We start from the raw sequence: 24110 nt of genomic DNA, 5'->3' as shown, positions 1-24110 counted from the left end.
ACTGTTTAGGCATTAGTGGATTGTACTGTATGTATATCAAACGAATCTTATAGAATTTCCGATTCCACTGGTGTGCAAAGTATCAGAATTTGTTCGCTGTGAAAATAGTTATTAACGGTCACTTTATTTCACAAAAACGTGACCTGTTTTCTGATTTGGCACCCTTCCTGAAAAACGTAGTTCTACGTCGAAAATACGGGTCCAATATTTTGCGATAAGGAACAAAACTACAAATTTTCTGAGAACCACTATATCGGTTTGGCATGGAATAGCTGTATTCATACATTTAATCATTTTTATTCAATAACGGCGCCGTGGCTTAGTTGGTTAAAGCGCCTGTCTAGTAAACAGGAGATCGTGAGTTCGAATCTCGCCGGAGCCTAAACAGAGTCCATTATTTTTTGCTTTCGAATATAATAAAGTCGCATGAATATCGTATATCTCGATATAAGATTCTAATTATTCAATCAATCCCAATGCTATTTTGCTGCTTCCTCAGAGGTGCAGCAGTATTATTGGAATATATTTACCCAGCACTCTGTCACACAGTGTCACACGGGGGCGATGGGTGGCAGCTGCCAGAGGGTGACATACGACGACATTCGTCGACCGGTCAAGATACAAAATAAATTATACGATAACGGCTTATGTATATGTATGTACGTGTGTATGTACGTACCCTGTTGACAGTCACAGGGGGGGGGGGGCAGAAGAAAGGGAGAGAGCACAACAATAACACCATCAGTTCGCGTCCAAACGATGGCCGGTAGCTGTTGATGAGCTTTGCAAAAACAAACAACTATTTTTAGACTCAGATTGGCCCCGATTCCGACGTCAGGCCGAAAGTGAGCGAATTGTGGCGATATCGGTTTGTTTGCGGATGGGTGGGACTCGGGCGCATTATATGGTGGGGCGGTGTGATATTTGACAACAAGCGAGATTATTGATAAGACGATTTCTGTGGTGATAGTGGGAGGATAGGTGATGGGCCGGACGAAAGGACGGAAATGAAGGTTATTATGCTGACCGATTCATTCAAGGTTTCATTCATGAGCGCACAAAAAAAGGACACCGAACCACTTGAATGGGGACGAGATAAAGTGTTTGTAGGAGAGTAAATAAGTTTGATAGATGCGGATGGATTTGTCACTATACGAATCGTATATGATCGCAGAACAGACAAAGGCATGCCAATAAAATGCGGCTAAAATTAAGGATGATTGTTGTTTTCCTGATAAGATGGAATGTTTCGCATCAATCGTTAGTAGTCGACTGTGTTTGTTATTGCCGAAGCAACAAAAATAATGTGTATATAGTATCTAGTGTTGCAAGAAAAAAATGCTAGAAATAATTTCCACAAGCCACTTTCACTCTCGACTAAGCATGTGGCCAACAGATTTGTTTTCGGTAATTTCGTTTTGGCACATTGAAAAGTCTGCTGGGTGTCTAAATACATTCAAACTAAGAACTCATTGTGTGGACTAATCTTGGGGAGGGAAAACAATCTCTCTGACCGATCGTGCTTCCTTATCCTGCTGCTTCACTTGGCCACCCGTCGTTGTTTACTGTTTACTGAAATCGTTTATCATCTGGTAGATATTTATTGTTGCACAACTGTGCCGTGCATATTTATTCCCGCTGTCAGCTGCCTGTTGGCGGTTTGCGAAAATGGCAAAAACGGAGATCAACACTAAAAATAGTACACCTCGGAAATTGGAAGCAGTTTATTTCGTGGACCAACAGCAATGGAACTGACCTGCACTTTTTTTCCTAGGTATTCTCCAACATTTTCCGTATTTTGTCGACTAGCATCAAGTAACACTATAGACGTCAGTGCTAGTGATGGACTGCCAGTAGAATAGCTGCAGCTGTACAAATCGTAACTGCGATGCAAAATATATATCTGCTTGAGAATGTTGCCATTCAATCTGAACAGGAATCATAAAACCCGATACCGATGAAACATGTATCGGCACGTATTCCACACCCCACGTACCCAAAAACCAAAGGTAATCCCATTTTCCGCTCTATGCTAAGGCCCGATCAAAACGTTCAAGAATGTTTTACAACCCTGGCCCATTATCATCTGCCAGCGCTCGGTTGCAATGAAAACAAAAATCCTGCGAAGAATAAGTGATTTTTATAGTACTCTCTGTTTTTTCTTCTCTTTTTCTCATCCATCGCAATTTTATTCCTTTTAACGAAAACGACGTCTCCCTCGAGAGGAACTTCCCTATTCCATTCGCACCGGGGTGTGTGTGTGTGTGTGCCTAAAGCAACCCTGTCAGCATCCCTTTGACTCGCGCGCACACAATGGATCGGCATCGGAATGGCACAAAAGCCGGAGAAAATCTCTTACAAGTTTCGGCCATTCGGAATTCATTCTTTTCAGTTGCGCAATGGGCAATAAAATTTTTACAATAATTTTATTCCATTTTTTTGTTGTTGTTGTTCGCTATCATCAAAAACGGGCAATAAAATTACTTCTGGTATGGAACGCATTTCGTTTCGTGCGCTTTGCCATTGATTGCAGGCAGTCGAAATTTGACGATTTCGGTGGAATTAAGAGATGTCTATAAAAAGCAAACCGATGCCGGAGAGCTTGGGAAAATTATTTCCGAAGCTCATCAAATGGCATACAGTTGCATTGGATGTTGATAAAGCTGGGTAAGCTATTGCTGAAATATTTATTTGATGCATGGGAGCAATTTTCCCGGTTGCCGAAGGCAGTGAATAAGAATAACGAACTAACCATTGGTCAATGTTCCACTTGACGAAGGAAGTGTTTTGATTGGAACCAAATTAGATATTAGTATCATGAAAGAATAGTAATAGAATAGCGATACATCCGTTCGAATTCGATTCAAATGGATGCATTTTTCCGAGCCAAAAGTCCGGTAACTACTTTTTTTTTTACCGGTGAATGACCTGCTTCTGGTCATAAACACTCTGATTGTGTTTGGTACTGATCCTGGCTTATTAGTTGAAACAAAAACAACATTTGCTAACATTTGTACATTAACGGTGGTTTTTTCAAGCATCGCATCACATTTTTTTTGTAATTTGACGGAAAATATTTTTTTTTAAATTGCTATTTTTTTTAATATCGACATTTGAAAACAAAATAATATAGGATAAGTGTGTAGTACGCACTCTCTACGAGAAAATGAATACACATTTACTGTGCTCTTCGAAACTGGGCTGCCATACAAATTAAACACAAATTTCTGCATTACTCGGGAATTAATCAAGCCAAATGAAATGAAATCTGGCATGTGGAGGTTTTAGGGTGCAATAAATGATTCTTTGGTGGTAAGACTCTCCACCCCCCCCCCTCTAAGGGGGGACTGCCATACAAATGAAACACAAATTTCTGCATTACTCGAGAATTAATCAAGCAAATGGAACCAAATTAGGCATATTGGGGTTATAGGGTGCAATAAATGTTTCTATGGTAGTTAGACTCTCCATTCCCCTCTCTAAGGGGGGGGGGGGTCTCCCTTACAAATATTTATATATTTATTTCTCATCTGGCTAGTTGCCCTAATGATATCACATGTACCGATAAGATGAGGAAAAGCCCTTTTGAGTTGTTGGATGTTTTACACAAAAGAACATAAAAACCTCATATCTTTTCATAATTCCTACTACAAAATATTAACAATAACTAAGCACATAGTACAGAGAAAAAACATAAAAACAAACATTCTCATAAATCATAATAATAAAATTAGAGTCATAAATAATAAAATGTATACAGTGAAGCTGCTGATCGTGGTGGTTCTTCAGTCTTCCAATGTTGGGTGTTATCCATTTAATAGGTTTCGATTAAATGCTGCAGCAGAAGAGTTAAAATCGAACATCTGATAGACTTCGTTGAATCTTGTCGCCATAAATCGAATGGGGTCGTATTGACCATATGCTGAACGACGACCGTCTAGTAACAGGAAGTCCCGCTGTCGAAGGGCTCTAATAGGTGCATATATATTTAGTTGTGTCAATATTTCCGCTGAGTCAATATCCCCCAAAAGTATTTTTGCGACAAACATAGCTTGGGCAACATATCTCCTGCGTTCCAACGTGTCAAGCCCGAGGAGCCTACATCGCTCTTCATACGGTGGTAAATTCAACGGGTCTCGCCATGGAAGACTACGGAGCGCGTATCTAATGATTTTTTTTTTTGTATTGATTCGAATCTACTTATCCAGTTTAACTGATACGGGCACCACACGATTGCATTTGATTCCAGAATGGAGCGCACCAGTACACAGTAAAGTGACCGAAGACATTGTGGATCACGGAATTCGTTGGATACTTTAAATATAAATCCTAGTTGTCGGTTAGCCTTTTCAATTATGCTGTCATAATGGGGACGAAAAGTCAACCCTGTGTCAAGGATGATTCCCAAGTCGCGTATTTGATCAACACGCACTAGAGGCTCGTTAGAAATATTGTAATTGTGGATGATTGGGTTCAATTTTCGATGAAACGATAATGCGTTGCATTTATGGATACTGATCGTCAATAAATTATTTGTGCACCACTCTTCGAATTCATTGATCCATTGTTGTAGAGTGTAGCAATCTTGGATGTGATTTATGGCTGTGTATATTTTGACATCATCCGCGTAGAAAATGCGACATCCCGGTGGCTGTAGTTTTGATAACTCGTTGATGAAAATAGAAAATGAAGAGGTCCTAGATTGCTCCCCTGCGGGACACCTGATATGTTGGTGAAAATACATAAGCGTAAGCGTCGTCGTTTGCAAGAAGGGGAAGATACCAGCGCTAACAATGAAACCAATGTCGTGAAATATGCGGAAGGAACGAAAGAAATAGATGCTGACGTTGTTGTGCCGATAGCTATCTCGCAACGAGAGCAAAAATTCCATTTATATCTGTCTGGTTTTTCTCCTCAAGCAACAGTGGATGAAATTTCACAACTCGTGAAAAAGAATTTGAACACTGATGAGACTGTGGACGTAGCGAAGCTGGTTCCAAAAGGTAGAAATCTTTGTGAACTCACCTTTGTTTCGTTCAAAGTCGGTATTAGTTTGTCTCTCAAGGATCTGGCCCTCCAAAGTTCTTCGTGGCAGAAAGGAATAATTTTCCGAGAATTCGACTATGACCAACCAGCAAGGAATACTTTTCGTGCACGATCCGTCTCGACCAAAGATTCATAGTGCTGAAATGATTTCATTAGGACGTGAATCTGAGCAGATCCGAAATTTCGAACCGATCATAACAAACAATCACACATCCGACATCCGAGCCCCTCGACCACTAACGATTTATTACCAAAACGTTAGAGGGCTACGGACCAAAACAAACGATCTTTTCATTGCTCTCTCTGCCTGTGACTACGACGTCGTTGTTTTTACTGAGACCTGGCTGAAAGATGATATACTTGACTCGGAACTAACTACTCGTTACACTCTCTATCGCCGTGATCGTAGTTCTGCTACCAGCCAATATAGCAGAGGTGGTGGAGTGCTGATAGGCGTCAAAACCGAGCTAAAGAGCGCTTCTACAGTCGTGGAAGGCGATGCGGTGGAACAAACCGCTGTCTGTATTGAAATGAAGGATGGAAATATCTTTGTGTGTGCCGTGTACTTACCTCCTAATACTGACCCTTCGCTTTACGAGATGCATTCAACTAGCATTCAGCAACTGACTTCGTCAGCTAAAGACCATGACAAAATAATTGTTTTAGGAGACTACAACTTGCCAAATTTATGCTGGCGGTACGACGACGATATGTATTGCTTTCTACCGATTAATGCGTCTACCGAACCCGAACTAGCTTTGACTGAATATATGCTAGCGAGCGGATTACAGCAGCAAAATCATTTTATAAATGACAACGGAAAATTGCTCGACTTGGTTTTCATAAATAACTTCGCTTGTGCAGATGTTTTCGAACCGCCAAACCCGTTAATGAAGATGGACAGGCATCATAAACCGTTCGTCGTAAAGCTGGAAGTTGAGCAGCATATACTCGACGAGGAGATTGACTGCTATGATTTCAGTAGGTGTGATCTTACTGCCTTGGATGAGGAATTTCGACAAGTTGACTGGAATCAAATACTGGAAGAAGAATCGGTTGACGAGGCGACTGCCCGTTTTTATGACGAGCTTTTTCGGATTATAAGAACCAGCGTACCAATGAGAAGAAGGAAAAGAAAATTTGACAAGAACCATCCGTGGTGGAATGCGGACCTTCGAAATCTCCGAAATCGTCTTCGCAAGTCTAGGAAACGATTTTTCAAATGTAGGAACGAGTTACGAAAAACAGAAATGCATGAAATAGAGGCGCAATACAACTCTTTGAATGCACAATGTTTTCGTGACTATATTCATCGCGTCGAAGATAGTGTGAAAGAAAACCCGAAATATTTTTGGAAATTTATAAACGACCGGAAAATGATAAAAGGAATACCACAAAACGTACGATACCGAGGAATGACCGCCAGTACGTCAAAAGAATCTGCAGATATGTTCTCGTCTTTCTTTCAAAGTGTGTCAAGTAACAACTCACCACCTTTGTCTGAAACCTACCTGAACACTATTCCGCAATATAATGTCAACGTACCCCGGATGAGTTTCTCGCCCCATGAGGTGTTGCTAAAACTACAATCCATCGATGGATCAAAAGGCCCTGGTCCTGATCAACTGCCTCCGTTCTTCGTTAAAAATTGCGCAAATTCCCTAGCCCTACCCATAAGTATTTTATTCAACCGTTCATTCAATGAGAAGAGCTTTCCTACGCTCTGGAAGTGCGCCTCAATCAAACCAATTCATAAATCTGGCTCCCTACATGATGTCGAAAATTATCGAGGGATCTCCATTCTCAACTGTCTGCCTAAGGTCTTCGAATCCATGGTGCATGATGTACTTTATCAGTCTACCAAATGCATCATTTCCAATGACCAGCATGGTTTCATGAAGAAACGTTCAACCACTACCAACTTGCTAAGCTACGTATCGACTCTTCTAGACAAAATGGAGAAGCGACAGCAAGTTGACGCTGTCTATGTGGACTTTGCCAAAGCTTTCGACAAGGTACCGCACATTTTGGTAGTTGAGAAGCTCGGACGTATGGGACTTCCAGAGTGGCTTACACAATGGATCTGTTCATACCTCACGGGCCGCATCTCCTTCGTTAAGATAGGCGATTCTTGCTCTGATCCTGTTCATATACGGTCCGGAGTTCCTCAAGGCAGCATACTCGGACCCTTGCTGTTTGTTCTCTTCATTAACGACCTCTGCACGAAGCTAAAATCTAAGAAGCTGTTGTACGCTGACGATTTAAAGTTCTACCGAGTAGTTACATCGACTCTGGATTGCTACGCACTTCAAATGGACATCGAGTCGCTATTGGAATGGTGCCGATTAAATGGAATGGAAGTCAATGCCAACAAATGCTATGTGATTTCTTTCAGCCGTTCTCGTATTCCGCTTTTTATCGACTACAAAATGGGAAACACAATTTTGAAACGTACCAGCACAGTAAAGGACCTTGGAATACTTGTCGACAGCAAATTGAGATTCACTGAACACATCGCCGCAGTAGCGGCCAAAGCGTATTCTATACTTGGATTCCTGAAGCGCACCACAAATCACTTAAAGGACGTGTATAGTTTGAAAACGTTGTACTGCTCACTTGTGCGCAGTGTATTAGAATATGGAGTGCAGGTTTGGGCTCCGTATCACGCTGTTCACATCAACCGGATCGAACGGATTCAAAAGCATTTTGTTCGATATGCTCTAAGGCGCCTAAACTGGAGGGATAGGACGATCCTGCCATCTTATGAAAGCCGATGCATGTTGATCGACCTACCGACACTATCAAGCAGACGAATACTCCTTCAACGTGTGCTCATATTTGATGTTCTGACAAACCACGTCGATTGTGTTGACTTACTTGGGAAATTACGCTTCAACATTCCTCTTCGGGTGACGCGTCAAGTGGATTTTTTCCGTCGTTCAAACCATCGCACCTTATATGGGATGAATAATCCTCTGGACGTCTGCTGCAATCGCTTCAACGAAGTTTCAGATTTTTTTGACTTTGGAATGACCAAAAATTTGTTTAAAATTAGAATTAACTGATAAGTTATGTCTGTGCGTTACATTTTTATAGCGAAGATATTTTCAATAAAAAAAAAAAAAAATTCCAGATGACTCAGATCCAATTCGCACAATTAGTTTTCGATCCGTGAGATATGATTTAAACCATCTAATGAGGTCATTCGAAACTCCTAGCTTGTCCAGTTTTATAAGCAGTATCTTATGATCGACTCTATCGAAAGCTGCTTTGAGATCAGTGTATATCACGTCAACTTGTGATCCGGTATCTAGATTGCGCAAGCAGAATGATGTAAACGGCACTAGATTTGTCGAGACAGATCGCTTGGGGTAAAAGCCGTGTTGATCAGCTGTTATGTAATTTTTAAAACTTACAAACAATACTTCATTGACGATAATCTCAAATACTTTGGAGCATGCACATAACGATGTAATACCTCGATAGTTTTCAATGTTTTGCTTATTTCCTTTTTTATAAACAGGGAACATAACCGACAATTTCCAATTGGAAGGAAATTTACCTTCATGAAGGTACATATTGAAGAGTAGCGTTAAAGGACGAATCAGTGAGCTCAAGCAATGTTTTAAAACGCAGGCCGGAATCCCATCCGGACTAGTTGATGAGAATTTCATTTTAGAGATGGCGCGTTCAACCTGTTGTTGGTTGATAACAACATTTATCAATTCAAATGCGTTGATAGTGGTGTTTCTACATGCAGCTGCGGCTTGTTCAGCGGAGGCGATAAAACTGTTAAATACACTCTTGAAGTGGGTGGCAAAAAGCCTGCATTTTTCAGAAGAGGAGGAAGCGACATCATGATCTAGGAAGATTTCAGCAGGGAGTCCGTTTTCTTTGCGTTTAGAGTTCACGAAATTCCAGAACTGCTTAGGATTTCTTCGAAGGTTGTCTTGTGTGCGGAGAGAATATCGTTTGTACAGATACCGATTGTAAAGGCGATAGCTGTTGCTGGCGCAAACGAATGCCTGCTTACGAAAAGGACACCGGGTTTTTCTATACCAACGAAGAGTTCTTGATCTGATCCGTTTTAGGTGTCGTAGATGAGCATTCCCCCTTGGCGGTTTGGGAGTAGGTCTTCGAACAGGAACATGTTCCGCCAACGCTTCGTTTACCGACTGTGAGAAATGACTGACGGCATCGTCCACATTCGCTGATAGTTCAAGAAACTTCCAATCTGTTTGATGAAAAACTTCATTCAACGCAACATAGTTAGCTCTACGGTAGTTTAGTTCGACAGTGTTTGAGTGCAGTTCTTCAAATATAGGAGGAATTAGCACTTCAATCTCTACTGAAAGGGCTGGATGACTAGAGTCATTGAGGGTAAGCGGCTCGATGGCTTCAGATAGTTTGCACTGTCCAATCAATGAGTCCGTAATCAACACTAGATGGAGAAGACGTCCTAATCTATTGTGAATTTTGTTGATTTGTCTCAAATTATTCAAATTAAAACCGTCGAGCAGCACAGTACACGCAGAAGAAATATGCGATTCCAAAACATTCACAGTAAGATAATCGGGACTGGTTGAGTTTCATACTAATCCCGACTGATTATAGTCCCCGAATAGGAGTGCGTGATCATGCACTCTGAGATTGGAGAAAATGGCTCTGATAGAATCGATATGGTCATTCATACTGATCAGGTCATTCTTACGATCTGGTGGTAGATACAATACACCAATGCTTATGTTTGAATCGGACAACTTTAGGGTAAGTTGACAGCTGAGTTAGGGGGTTGACAGCTGGATGCGTAGATTCTGTCTGAAAATAGATACCTGGTGGTAGGTAGTAAGTGGTATCAGTTCTAAAGCAACGGGGTGTCGTAGAACGAATCCCAATGAATCTTTTGAAACTTTAGGACAATACTTGAATACCAATTCGAAAAATTGACAAAATTGAATGAAAAATCGCTGTTTAGAAGCTCATAAAAAATTTAAGAAATATTGTAATTTTTTTTCAATTTTTTATTAGCTTGAAAAAAAATTCTATTCATTTTTACATGCTCATAAAAAATTTCAGCCAAATCGGTCGAGAAATCCTGAGATAACGATACCACCAGCTGAAAAAAAACATGGCTTTGAAAAAAAACGAGTTTAAAAATTCACACAGCAAAACTATATCCCTTGAGGTGAACTTATACTTTTGGCTGTAACTTTCCAACGAAATCAAAAATCGAAAAAAAATTTCGGGATAAAATTTCTGAGGGCATAAGTTTCCCAAAATGCAAAAAAAATAATTCGAATTTTTCGACCTTCCAGTCCGGGGCCCCCTTAAACCTTTAAATGCTCAGAATTACAATACACTATGATTCCGATAATTGATAATTCCTCTCGAAGGAACAACTATATTGAATGATTAGTTCTGCGTCGTTTGTATACTTCAAGAGTGTCTGCCACTCATCATCTGAATGGTGTTTTTAATACATCGGAAATCAGTTTTCGATTAACTTTTCCAATTTGAAGTTAGCGCCAACGATTCGTATTCAGCGACAATCCGTTGAAATGACCTATTTTTGATGATCCTATCTTATTTTGAAATCTAGAGTGATTCCTTGCTACCGTCATGAAATGTATTTCTTTGTGTCGTGTAAGCTTCTTGCTACCGATCAAAATGCTGGATTTTCGATCTCATCTCCTTCATTTAGCTTCGGTGCGGCCAGTCACTGTCAGTCAGCCATCCCCCCCTAATGCTGCCGTACGGTTTCAATTTATTCTCGTCTCCGAATTTCTCAATCATTTGTGAACAAGGCAAAAAGTAAATAAGGAAACATCCGTCCATTCAGTCAGTGGAGATGAAGATATTGACCGACGTAAGCTCTGTATCGTGCCAAAAAGTATCCAAGATGTTCAATATCCATTGACAGCTTCTCACGAGAGAAGCGCAGAAACTTGGTGCCCCGCCATCCAATGTTTGTTTTTGTGCCTTTGATTGAAAGTATTTTGATGAAATACTCACACCAGACGATGCTGGCTGGGAGGGCGAAAGAAACTTGGCACCGCTGAATACAAGCCGAGCAAAAAACACTCACTATTGCAGCATCTTTTCATTAGGGGCCTCTGCTAGAGCCGAAAATGACGAATTCTGCTCCCAGCTGAAAGCAAGTGTCATAACATGGAAGCAAATGACATTCCTTTGGAGTTCCTTTTTTCCCATTCATTTTCTGACGTCTGACACTGACTTGGCTGCACTCTGCGATATTATTCCATTTCTGTTCGGAAGTCAAGAAAAAAACACTTGCTCTCAGTGCAAGTACAAGCGCCGCTACAAAGAATCCTCCCGCCTTCCACCAATCGTATTACGAGTGTGTTGTCCTTCTCGTATTTCCTATCTCCTTGTTGCAGTTCTTTTGTTAAACTGCAAAGGCTTTGTTACATCTTAATCATTTTGCTTGCTGATGAGGACAAAGATTTTGATAAAAAAAAACCTGAGTTTGTCTCTCCTACAGTGTATACTTCCTCGGCGTCACAATGCCAAGACAATATTCAACCAAATCTAAGTTCAAGAGATGAAAGTCAAACTAATCTACTTTATCTAGTCTCGCTCTCATTTTAATTTCGTTTTCCTCCTTTGAAACAACTCCGCTTACCACACCAATCATCGTCCGGCAGTTCATCAACATGAAAGCGAATTAATATCAAAAGTTTCCGCAACTCGAATGAAATTCCGTAAACTTTCAAGATTAACTCAAAAATTCCATTAAAAAATTGAGTAAAACCCAACTATCCACAAAATTACATCTATTTTATCCCACATTCGTCTAGAGACGCACCAACACCAGCAGCATCAGCATCAGTGGCTGCTGCATCCTCCACGAAATTATATCACACCCCGAGAGTCGGCCGGGAGCGAAGGAGAAAGCATTGACGCCAAGCTACGTCACACGGGGTTTTCGGGACGGGCGGTTCGGACGAAACGAGAAAAGTTTTTTAGATAATTCAATTTTCCTTATCCCGAGCAGCTCTGGCGAAACTATTTCAATTTCAGTGAAACCGCAGTTTGTCAATAAAAGCTAGCTCACTCGCTCGCCTAGCCTCTCCTGTGTCTGCCTAGCTGTTGGCTCGTGGTCCAGTTTTCCGGGGACCGATTTTGCCACCAACGTTTCCCACAAACACCCGAACCACGCTGCCGAGGTTCATCCGAGAAACTCGTCTTGACATCGATGCCGCTGCTGTGGGCTGATTCTGCTCACTTGCTGCTCTGCTTCTATCTCACTTTCGGGGAGATGGCCGGCTGTTAACGATGGATGACTTTTGCGGTGTACGAATGAGAAATTCTTTGCGAAAATCATCTGTTTTATTGTAGAGCTGGAATTTCTGTGTGCTTCAATTGAGAGCCGAGGTCGTAAAGCTTGCTCTGGTTCCGTTATTATGAGCCCTAGTGTCTTGAGTATTGGTCCAGCGTAAAGAACGCTAGTTTTATGTTTGGACTTCCATCGATAAGAAACCAATGAACATTCCCAGTGTTCCGACAGTTTCGTTCTGCCGTAATTCGTTTTATTCAACCGCTCTTTCCGTTGTGGATTCATGTCCATGGCAAGGGACCAATTTATTATTTTCTTGTGTTTAAAAAAGGATGTGCACTAATGCACCCAAAATCTTTTCGGAGCATTCGAAAGTTTTCGAAAAAATATCACACTAGCTAATCAGGCAAACTTCGACCTGCCCAAAATTTTTTTGTTTTTTTTTTTGTTTTCAATACGTTCAAACATTCACGTTTACTTACAAAGCGAACGTTCATGAGTCCAATCGCAAAAATATTAATTGATTGGTCTTTAAATTAACCCTTTACAATTTTCTTTTACTATAAATTGTCTTAGTACTTCTACCAAAACTCGTTATTAGAATTATAAAATTATAATATAAACTTATTTTCAGACGTAATATTCGTTCAATTCGGTCAATCACTTTCAAATAACATGTTTCTCCGTTACATCGAATAAATGTTTGATACAGAAGATATAATAAAATGATGACATCTCAAATCGGATGATTCCTTCCTCGAATTTAGCGCTTACCAACACATTTGGCGATTCTTTTTATATTTATAAAGATAGATAGTGGGTTTTTCCCTGAAAATCCATTTCCACTTTCGCTGAGACCACACTGAGATCTATTTCGTCAGCCCAAACATTAAATGGACTAACAACTCATACAATTGTAGAACATATGGAAATTCAATTTTCCGACTATAATTGTCCCTCAAAGTTTTTCGTAAATTTTCAGTTTTCATGTTGGGTATATGATTGGCTGAAATATGTGTAATATTTCTATGAGAACGTCTGGAAGGTCGAAAAATAATGAATGTTCTTGTTTTTTTTTTACGGGTGTTAGGAATAAAGTGAAGTGTTCGGGTATTTTGGTTATTGTTTAAGGAATATTTGAAGGTGTATTTTCCATTTTTTGGCTGCACGAATAATGATTATTACGCTGTTGACAGGTGGATGCGTAGATGCTGTCTGAAAATCGGTACCTTATTGGTGGTATCGGTTCTGAAGCAACGAAGTGTCGCAGATCGAATTCCAATGAATATTCTGAAGCTTTAAGCCAATACATAAAGTGTTACATAGTGGGTTTTGAACCATTTTTGTTAAAAATTAGTTATTTTTCATGAAAAATCGCTGTAAAGAGGTTCATAAAAAATTGAAAAAATCTATATATATATATATATATATATATATATATATATATATATATATATATATATATATATATATATATATATATATATATATATATATATATATATAATGGATTTGTGTCAGTCTGTCTGACTCGGAAACTACTGAATCGATTAACATGAAAATTGGTATGTAGGGGTTTTTGGGGCCGGAGAATGTTTTCGTGATAGTTTGAGACCCCTCCGCCCTCTCTAAGGGGGGGCTGCCGTGCAAATGAAACACAAATTTCTACATTACTCGAGAATTATTCAAGCAAATGAAACCAAATTGGGCATATTGAGGTATTAGGGTGCAATAAATGTTTCTATGATGGTTAGACTCTCCACCTCCCTCTCTAAAGGGCTGGCTGCCATACAAATGAAACACAAATTTCTGCATAACTGGAGAATTAATCAAGCAAATGAAACCAAATTTGGCATGTGCATGTTTAAGGGTGCAATAAATGTTTCTATGGTGGTTAGATACTCCACCCTTCTCTCTAAGGGAGGGCTGCCATACGAATGAAACTCAAATTTCGGCATTACTCGAGAATTAATCAAACTAATGGAACCAAATTTCACATGTGGAGGTTTTAGGGTGCAATAAATGTTACTATTACGGTTAGACTCTCCACCCCCTTCTCTAAGGGGAGGCTGCCATACAAATGAAACTCAAATTTCTGCATTACTCGAGAATTAATCGAGCAAACGGAACCAAATTTTGCAAGTGGAGGTTTTAGGGTGCAATAAATGATTCTATGGTGGTTAGATACTCCTCCCCCCTCTCTAAGGGGGAGCTGCTATACAAATGAAACACAAATTACAGGGGGCACACAAACACAAACTTCTGCATAACTCGAGAGCTAATCAAGTGAATGGAGCCAAATTTGGGATGGAATGGAATGGAGAGGGGGTTCCAAATACAAAATACACATATTTCAACCAAAAATATTCCAACCAAACATGACAATTGAAAATTTTCAGAAAACTCTGAAGGAAAAAGGGAAAATTCGGAAAATTAAATTCTCATATGTTCTACAATTACATAGTGACAAGTGCTGTTAGTCCATTTGATGTTTGCGCTAGCGAAATTGATCTTTGTTAACTGGAAATGGATTTCAATGTGATAAAACGCACTCCTATATCTTCTTCTATCTATACCAATAAAAAAGTATCGCCGAATGTGTTGATAAGAGCAGAACTCGAGGAAGGAATTGTTCGATTTAGGGCTGTGTTTTTTGCAAGTGGTTGAAAAGTCTTGAACGAGAATTGTGTCTGAAAATAATCTGATATTATAATGATGAGTTTTGATAGAAATACTAGGAATTTTATAGTAAAAGGTAAATTCAACGGGGTCAATTAGAGGATCAATCAATGAACAGTTCTGCGATTGGACTCATGAACTTGCGCTTAGTAAGAAAACGTGAATGTTTGAAAGTATTGATAACAAAAAAAAAAAAAAAATTGAGGCGGGACGAAGTTTGCCGTGTCAGCTAGTGAGATATAAAAAAAACGATAATTAGATAATTCATTTTTACAAGCTGATAAAAAATCTCAGCCAAATCGGCCGAGTAGATCCTATCGATACCACCAATTGAAAAAACAGGGTTTCGAGAAAAACGCGCTCAAAAATTCGTACTGCAATACTATATCCCTCGAGATGACCTCACAATTTTGGCTGTAACTTCCCAACGAAATCAAATATCGAAAAATCCTTTTGGGACAACACTTTTAAGGGCATAAGCTTTCCAAAAATGCGAAAAAGAAAAATTCAATTTTTTCAACTTTCCAGACCGGGGTCAGCCCTAATTCTCGAGCTAAGCAGAAATTTGTGTTTCATTTGTATGGCAGGCCCACTTTAGAGAAGAGGAGGGGCGTCGGACCACCATAGTATTATTGCTTGCCCCCTAAAACCTCCACTTGCTTGTTAGTTCTCGAGTTATGTAATCCGCGCCTTTGATTAGTTTTCTTCATTATACAGAGTCTTTCAGATCAAACGCTCAAGCGAAAAAATGAATAGCTCCTTATAAAACTATTTTACAAAAAAGCACCAAGAATGACCAGAACCGATATCCATCATGCGACATATCGAACGTCTTGGTTTGTCAAAACTAGCTCATTGGTGACCATTTGAAGAGTTTTTGACCACATTAGGACAACCCGAATGGTGTCCGGATAACCTCCAGATCAATGTTTAAATCGAGTTATGGAAAGGCATGACAGCATGTAAGGCTAATTTTTTGCATATAACACTAGAAAATTCGAAAATACATATCAGTTTCACCCCGGAGCTACATTTTGAAACTATCCGATAAAAATTTTCCAAATTAACTTTAAAGGATTTTTTTTAACAAAACTTTTTATAACTTTTCGTGGCCTTAGAACCAGTACTGATTTTAAAAATAATTGGGAATAAATCTAACAAAAAAATCGGAAATATTCATATTTTTCTGAAAATAGTGATCAATTTGTCCCCGGTTTACGGTAACATTATCTATCGTTCATAGAAGTACCATATTAACACATGAACATATTCTTTAGACGTGAGTACTCGTTGACAAAAGGTGTAACCTGATACATGGTTGAACAAAGTGTAGAATTAGTATGATTATTCGCAGTGGTGGTTGAGAACAGACAAACGACCGCAAAGGGTTAATGTGTTCTTCCAATGCACAATGGTCCAGGAGGTGCATTTAAGTGGAAATTAGCATCTAGAGCTCGACAGTTATTCTCTAGGCAAAAACTGTCTTCGACAACGTTTTTATATATGACAAAGCGCTCATTTTGATGTTGTCAAAAATAGTCTTACCAAAATTTTCGATGAAATAAACAATCTAACTTTCTTATCTTTATAGATAGAGGTAAATATGGTTCAACAATGTTTTAGAAAATCCCACGTTATGTAGAGTGAAGTATGTTCTTTCAAATGCCGTCAACAAACATTTTTTATGTTTGCCCCAAAAATAATGACAAGCGAATGAAAAGAGCGATTTCTTTTGAAAAGAAATACAGGGTGGGCCATTTAAAGTGGAAGCATCTGGCAACCCCATAACTTTTGACAGAGATGTCAGATTAACAAATGTCATACCGCGTTGGAAGCGTCATTTCAGTACAATTTTAACCATGGAACAATGCACACCTAAACAACGCGCTGAAATTGTTCAGCTGTACATTCAAAATAACTTCTCAATTGTGTTAACTAAACGTGCGTGGAAAAATAAAAATAAAGTTAAAACATCGCCTGGAGACAACACTATACGTCGAATCTATGCCAAATTTATATCGTCTGGTAGTTTTGGTAATGCCAGTCATCTGTCCAGACAACGACCAAGACGTTTCGACGAGAATATTGATGCCGTTCGAGCCAGTGTTGCAGAGACTCCATCGACATCAGGTCGCCATCGTTCGCAAGAGTTAGGCATCGCTCGAACCACTCTCCGACGCATAATTCATGTTGATTTGAAAATGTTTCCGTATAAAATTCAAATGGCTCAACAACTTAACCCATCTGACTTACCACGTCGACTTGATTTTGCGAAATGGACCATCGAAATGGCCAAAAATGAACGTGGCTTTTGGCAAAAAATCATAATGTCTGATGAGGCGCATTTCAACTTGAATGGAGGAGTGAATAAACAAAATTGTCGGTTTTATGCTACTGAAAACCCTCAATTCATCGACCTCTTTACGACCAAAAAGTTACTGTGTGGTGTGGCATTTATGCCGATAAAGTCATCGGCCCGTACTTCTTTGAAAACGAAAATGGAGCAACGGTAACCGTGAATGGGGAGCGTTATCGGACAATGATAACCGATTTTTTATTGCCATTTGTTCGTGAAAATGAATTGGACAATTACTGGTTCCAACAGGACGGCGCTACATGCCATACAGCGGCTGCCACGACCAAATTATTGCGCGAAATGTTCCCTGGAAGATTAATATCGAAAAACGGCGATTATGACTGGCCACCGAGATCACCTGATTTGACGCCTCCTGACTTTTTTTATGGGGATATTTAAAATCCAAGGTATATACTGGTAAACCAAGGACCCTGGCAAGGACATTGGGCAAAGTGATGGAAAATGCCGAAAAAAGGGCACATTTTGCGGTCAAGGCCAGAGGCGGTCATTTACGAGATATCATAATCCAAAAGTAGTTAGAATAAATCTCCTTGGACCAAAATAAATGAATTTCAAAAAAAAAAAATTAAAATTCCACTTCTTTACTTTGCTATTGCAAAAACAAATCCTTCCACTTTAAATGGCCCACCCTGTATGAATAACTTTGAGTAGAATTGAGATATTGATAAGTTCCGCATCGCAAAATATTTGTATAAGTAAGCTCTAAAAGTGTTCTGAAGACAGTTTGCATTTAAAATTTGAAATATAAGAGTTAGAACAAAAAACCCGATTTTTTTCATGGTGACCCTAACGCAACTTAGAAAAAAAGCGCTGTATCGGTTATTTCGAGAGATAGATTTTATTTGAGACATCTTTGTAAAACAAAGTTTTTTTCTATCTCTTGAAATAACCGATATAGCGCCTTTTTTCTAAGTTACGTTAGGGTCACCATGAAAAAAAAATATTTCTTTTATATTTCAAATTCTACATACAAACTGTCTTAGGGTGACCATGAAAAAACGGGTTTATTTTTGCTTTCACTTTTATATTTCAAATTCTACATCTAAACTGTCTTCGTGTGACTTTTAGAGCTTATCAATTCTTGTCAATATATGTTTTTTTACCCAAAAACTCATGATTTAACATTTAGTTTACTCAAACACAAAAAATAACATAGTGTTGGAAATAGCACATCATGTAGAGCGAAATATGCTTTTTCAAATGCCGTCAATAAACTTTGTTTATGTTTGCCCCAGAAAGAATGACAAACAATTGAAGAGAGCGTATTTTTTTGGGAAGAAATATCAATAACTTTTAGTGAACTTTTGAGATATTGACAAGTTCTGCATCGCAAAATGTTTGTATTAGTATGCTCTAAAAGTCTTCCGAATACAGTTTGTATGTAGAATTTGAAATCTAAAAGTTAGAGCAAAAAACAGTATTTTTCATGGTGACCCTAACGTAACATAGAAAAAAAGCGCTATATCGCTTATTTCAAGAGATAGAAAAAAAAAACTTTGTTCTACAAAGATGTCTCAAATAACTGCGACTACAGCATTGTCGAACTATGTTTACCTCTATCTATAAAGATAAGAAAGTTAGATTTTTTATTTCATAGACAATTCTGGTCACCCTATTTCTGATAACATAAAAATGAGAGCTCTATCGTATGTAACAACTTTGTCGAAGACAATTTTTGTCTAGACAATAACTGTCGAGCTCTAAATGCTAATTTTCACTTAAATGCATCTCCTGGACCATTGTGCAATGATGGTCGAGTAAGGCTTAGGACTATGTATTCTTTCAAAATGTTCACCTCCTGAGAGACTCCGGGTCAACTATTTAATACTCTGTATACTTTTCTTACTGGTCGTTGAATGAAATTTAAAAAAAATTAAGTAAGAAAATACATTCACAAAAAAAAGAATGAGAGAGAACAACTATTTTTTTTTATACAGCCATTCTACCCCAAACCGATATAGTAGTTCTCAGATATTCGTGAAAAGTGGAAGATTTGTTCTTTATTGCAAAATATTAGATCCGTATTTTTTTATTTTTTCCCATTTTTGGGTGGTCCGGAAAATAATTTTTTTCGCCTTTTTCCCAAAAATGATTTTTTTTCGAAAATTTAAAACTTTTTAACTACTAGACCGATTCAAATGATAGACATATAAAATTAAAATTAAAGACAATTATTTAGTTTTTTTTACTTTTTAAGCAAAGCAAAGCAGGCTATCAAGGACGGTTTTTTTTTAATAGAATAGAATAGAATAAAATAGAATACTATACGTATTTGTAGACACAAATACAAATTTGATTGTTCTCATGGAACTCTCCGAAAACATAATTGGTTTTCTATTTGAGGAATGCACGAAATTCCGGTTCAGCAATTTCAACCCATCATTTCATCCAACTGCCTTATTTTGGAATTTCTTGCAGCCAATGGGGAGGTACAATCTTTTCTCTATATATATAAAAATCTCGTATCACGATGTTCGTGGCCGAACTCCTCCGTAACAACTCGACCAATTTTAATGAAATAATACTCAAAAAAAACTTGGTAGGCATGAGAATAGGTCGTAAACATGAGAATAGGTCGTAAACTAATAGGTAGGCATGAGAATAGGTCGTAAATTTCACTTGTTTCCACCATCCCCAATCGTTATTTTAATATTTTTGTATACAATATGTAAATAATTTCGTTTCGTTTTTCAAACTGATAGTATTTATTCACGTTATTCAATGACAAATGGCTCTTCGTTTGCTACATGGAACTTCCATCTGAACATGCCTAAGTAACCTCAATTCACCTAAAGCCAAGCGCACTGCTGGCGAGCTAGGAATCTTATTGTATGAGCACAATGAATTATTGAATTCTTTAAATCACATATGCTCGGATTGCAAAATGACAATCACGCTATTGTTCACAATCCTGATAAAACACCCACTGGAGAGCATGTGTGCAGATGCAATGCGCATGTTGTTGAAGACACTGGCATTATAGTAGGCGATTGCACAGCGACGCGAGGAATTGTGATTCAAAGAATAAACAATAATATGGAGTTCATCGGCGCCAAACACCGTTCATTTGAAGCACTCCACCATCTTCTTCAATGGCCATAACGTTCATCTTCTCAACGTAGTATTACTTGCATCATTTTTATTAGTACTTAGTTGAGATTTTCATGCTAAACAACACGCCTTGAATATATTTTGAGTGACAGGCTTTAAAATATATGAGACCGCAGTGCAAGTCAGAAGAAAATTCCTTGACGGAAAATCCCCCAGCCGTTCCGACTTCATTCATTATGAACATTATTTCTTATTTTGAATTAATATTTTTGAACATGCGATTAGAGGAGATGAAACAAACAAGAAGGTGAAGAGAGCTTGATGCATTTGTATATGTATCGCATGATGATTCGACGCGCGAGGACACTGTAATTCTACGACGTCGTGAGCAGTGCCAACAGAGTTGCAAAATCTCACACTCACTTTACTGACAGCGCAAGATATTGAGACAACATCAAAATCAACCACCAATTCCCCTGCAGTTCATGACAAATGAACCAAACTTAATTCCATGCAACCGACACTCCGTCACGTGGAACATTTGGTTTTTGCATTATTCCCCACACTCATTCGTTCCACTGTCTCACTGAGAATTTAGCTCGAAATTTTCATACGCATCTTCGATCAGCTGACAGTGGAAGGGAACAAAATTCCATACAAGGAAATATCATCTCACTGACACCGCGTCAGACGTTTAAACGCGTGTTCGTGTGTGTTTTCCTAGTATGTTTCTAGCCCCGGTCCCATTTTTGTGCCGCTTATTGCACACACATCGATGGGCAACGGCACATTTGAGTGCTGAGTTTATGGGTGTATGACCAACGAAAATTTCACCAGGACGCAATGAAAGGTGATATTTTCGGCTTGAGCATTCACTGACATCGAGAATGAACTGATATTTCTGTTGATGCAACGAAAACTATATCAAAACAAACGAGATGGTGAGCCAGCGGTCGTAGGCACAGCGGCACCGCGATAGAAAGAAGTGAAGAATGTCGGTGGAGATATTTTGCACTGATAAAAATTGCTTTTCGATTTCAAAATGTTCTTTCGAAATTTTGCATCCTTGAGTGCCAACAGTTCATGGTCGACATGGGCGCTCTACCTTTGCGAGTAAACTACTGCGATTCCTACGACACAATAAACAGGAGTGGCGTGATGAAGAATACATTTCCTTGCGAGACGCTATCATGAGCAATGCCAGCACAGCCTTTGCTATTGCCAGATCAAAGCGCAATACACATGACATTACAACACGATGCTCAAACAGAAAAAGAACTATTTAATGAGCTTTATTATAACATTCGTATAATACGTATTCGGTAGAATGACAGGCGTGAGGATTATCTCATACACACATTTTTAGTTTGGTTAGTGGAAAAAATACGCTCGAGGAGATCGATAATGTAACTTTTTGGACTCCTGATCCTTCTACTGATCAAATACTTACCCGCATTCTGAAATTCGATCGAGTTGAAATTACCCGAACGGATCGCAATTTTGCATTCTAATCAAGTCCAAGAGACGTGCAAATGTGGCAATTTTGTCACATTTGTACGCACGGCTTTTATAACAAAAATCATAAATTAAAATAAGCTCTCCCGTATGTGTACAATGTTATAGAGTAACAAAATTTTGAACAAAAATTGTGTCTGATAATCAGTTTGCATTATGGATAATGTTTTGACAGAAATGCAAGGAAATTTATAGAAAAATAGTTAAGTCAAGGTCAGGACTATGTCTTCTAAGTACAATAAGTTACATCTAATTCGACATCAAGCTTATTAGACAGACATGTAATGTGATATGTTTAATTGGACATTTGTGCACATCGAGTTCGGGACACAATACCACTGTCATCGCGAATGTCCAATTACAGGTCAAAATCGCCTCCAATGCGACACTGAGTGGTGCCTCGACATGTCGAATTAGATATAACTTACTGTATTTGAATACTTTGAAAAATAATGGCACAAATTTGAGTCGATTTCAGAATTCATTTGATTTTATCGATCAAATTCGATTAATTTTATAAATCGTTATTCAAACATTCAAACACACTTTCAATACATTGGTTTTTTTACCTAACAACCAAAATATTCTCGAGAAATCATTTATACGGCAGAACAACGTTTGTCGGGTCAGCTAGTCAATACAATACAAATAACTTCCCGGACAGTGTTAGCGGAAAAAATGGATGAAAAAGAAAACAACAAAATACTAATATCATTGCTCATTGCTTCGATAACTCGCAAGCAGATCGGTCGAACCTATATTTGATCCGATACAGGTGTTTTTTTTATATCCGTTTCTAGTGTGTATTTTTTCATCTGGTGCGCTGCGAGCGAAGTAAAGCTCATAAAAAGTGGTGCACTATCGAGACAATCCGGCAGCAAGACACATCATCACACACGCTACACAGCGGCGGCAAGTAGAAGTTTATTTTCCTCTTTCTTCTTCCATCATTCTGTATAGCTTCTGTGCACGATTTACACCATTGTTTAAACTTTGTGTTTACCAAATCGGCAAGCGTTGGCATTAGGGGTGTCCATTTTGATACATCACCGTTGAACTATTATTGGAACTTTTTTCATTTTCAAATTACACATAATAACAAAAATTGAAATAAATAAAATTTTCAACAATAACTAATATAGAAATATAATTTCTTTTACTAATTTATATTTTCCAAATTATTATATTCTGTTCATATCGAACAGTTGTCTACTTCTTCGTTTTTATTAATATGGCAGAGGGCGGGGAGGATCCCCCATCCATGCCAAAGAATATATCAGATAATGAACCTCCTCCTGAAGAGCAGGAGGATGAAACTGAAGATGAGGAGGAAAATTCTGTTTACGAGATAGAAAGCTCTGAAGATGAAGAAAAAGACGAGAAGCAGGATTTTCGTCTAAAAGAATACCCTGATGGCGCCAAAGGCCCATTTATCGTATACTTTAGACGAAAATCCAAACCTCTTAACGTCATTCGCATCTCAAAAGAGTTGACACAGAAATTTTCCGAAGTTACCGAGATTACTCGGATGGGGCCAGACAAATTACGAGTTGTCGTCTCCGGCAGAACCCAAGCGAATGAAATAACGCGCTGTGATCTCTTTGCGATCGAGTATCGCGTATACGTACCCTGTTGCAACGTTGAAATAGACGGTGTAATAAACGAAAAGGGTTTGACTCGAAAAGAGATACTCGATGGTGTCGGTCGCTTCAAGAACTCTTCACTTAAAAGTGTGAAGATTCTTGCATGCGATCGACTGAAATCTGTGTCACATAAAAATGACAAAAGAGTCCTCAATCGGACAAACTCTTTTCGTGTGACATTTGAGGGTTCCGCCCTTCCTAACTACGTTGCAATAGGTGCACTTCGTTTACCTGTTCGGTTGTTTGTACCCCGGGTAATGAAATGCAACAAATGTATGCAACTCGGTCACACGGCCGCCTATTGTTGCAACAAAAAACGTTGCGCAGATTGTGGAGAGAGCCATGATGAGAATCCTTGCCCGAAAGAGCGCAAGTGTCTTCATTGCGGCGGGACTCCTCATGATCTTACTCAATGCCCGGTGTACATACAACGAGGGGAAAAAATCAAGCGTTCCTTAAAAGAACGTTCCAAGCGGACTTATGCAGAAATGCTTAAGAGTCC

At 38.8% G+C, this 24110-nt stretch overlaps 1 non-coding gene across 1 annotated transcript; it reads left to right on the top strand.

The window, feature by feature from the left end:
- Positions 1–308: 308 nt before the first annotated feature.
- Trnat-agu (transfer RNA threonine (anticodon AGU)) lies at positions 309–382 on the top strand. The gene has a single exon. It is a non-coding gene; the product is annotated as a tRNA-Thr (tRNA).
- Positions 383–24110: the final 23728 nt, after the last annotated feature.

The sequence above is a fragment of the Toxorhynchites rutilus genome, chromosome 2 (assembly GCF_029784135.1).
Source record: "Toxorhynchites rutilus septentrionalis strain SRP chromosome 2, ASM2978413v1, whole genome shotgun sequence".
NCBI lineage: Eukaryota > Metazoa > Arthropoda > Insecta > Diptera > Culicidae > Toxorhynchites > Toxorhynchites rutilus.
This window is presented reverse-complemented; position numbering and strand designations above follow the sequence as displayed.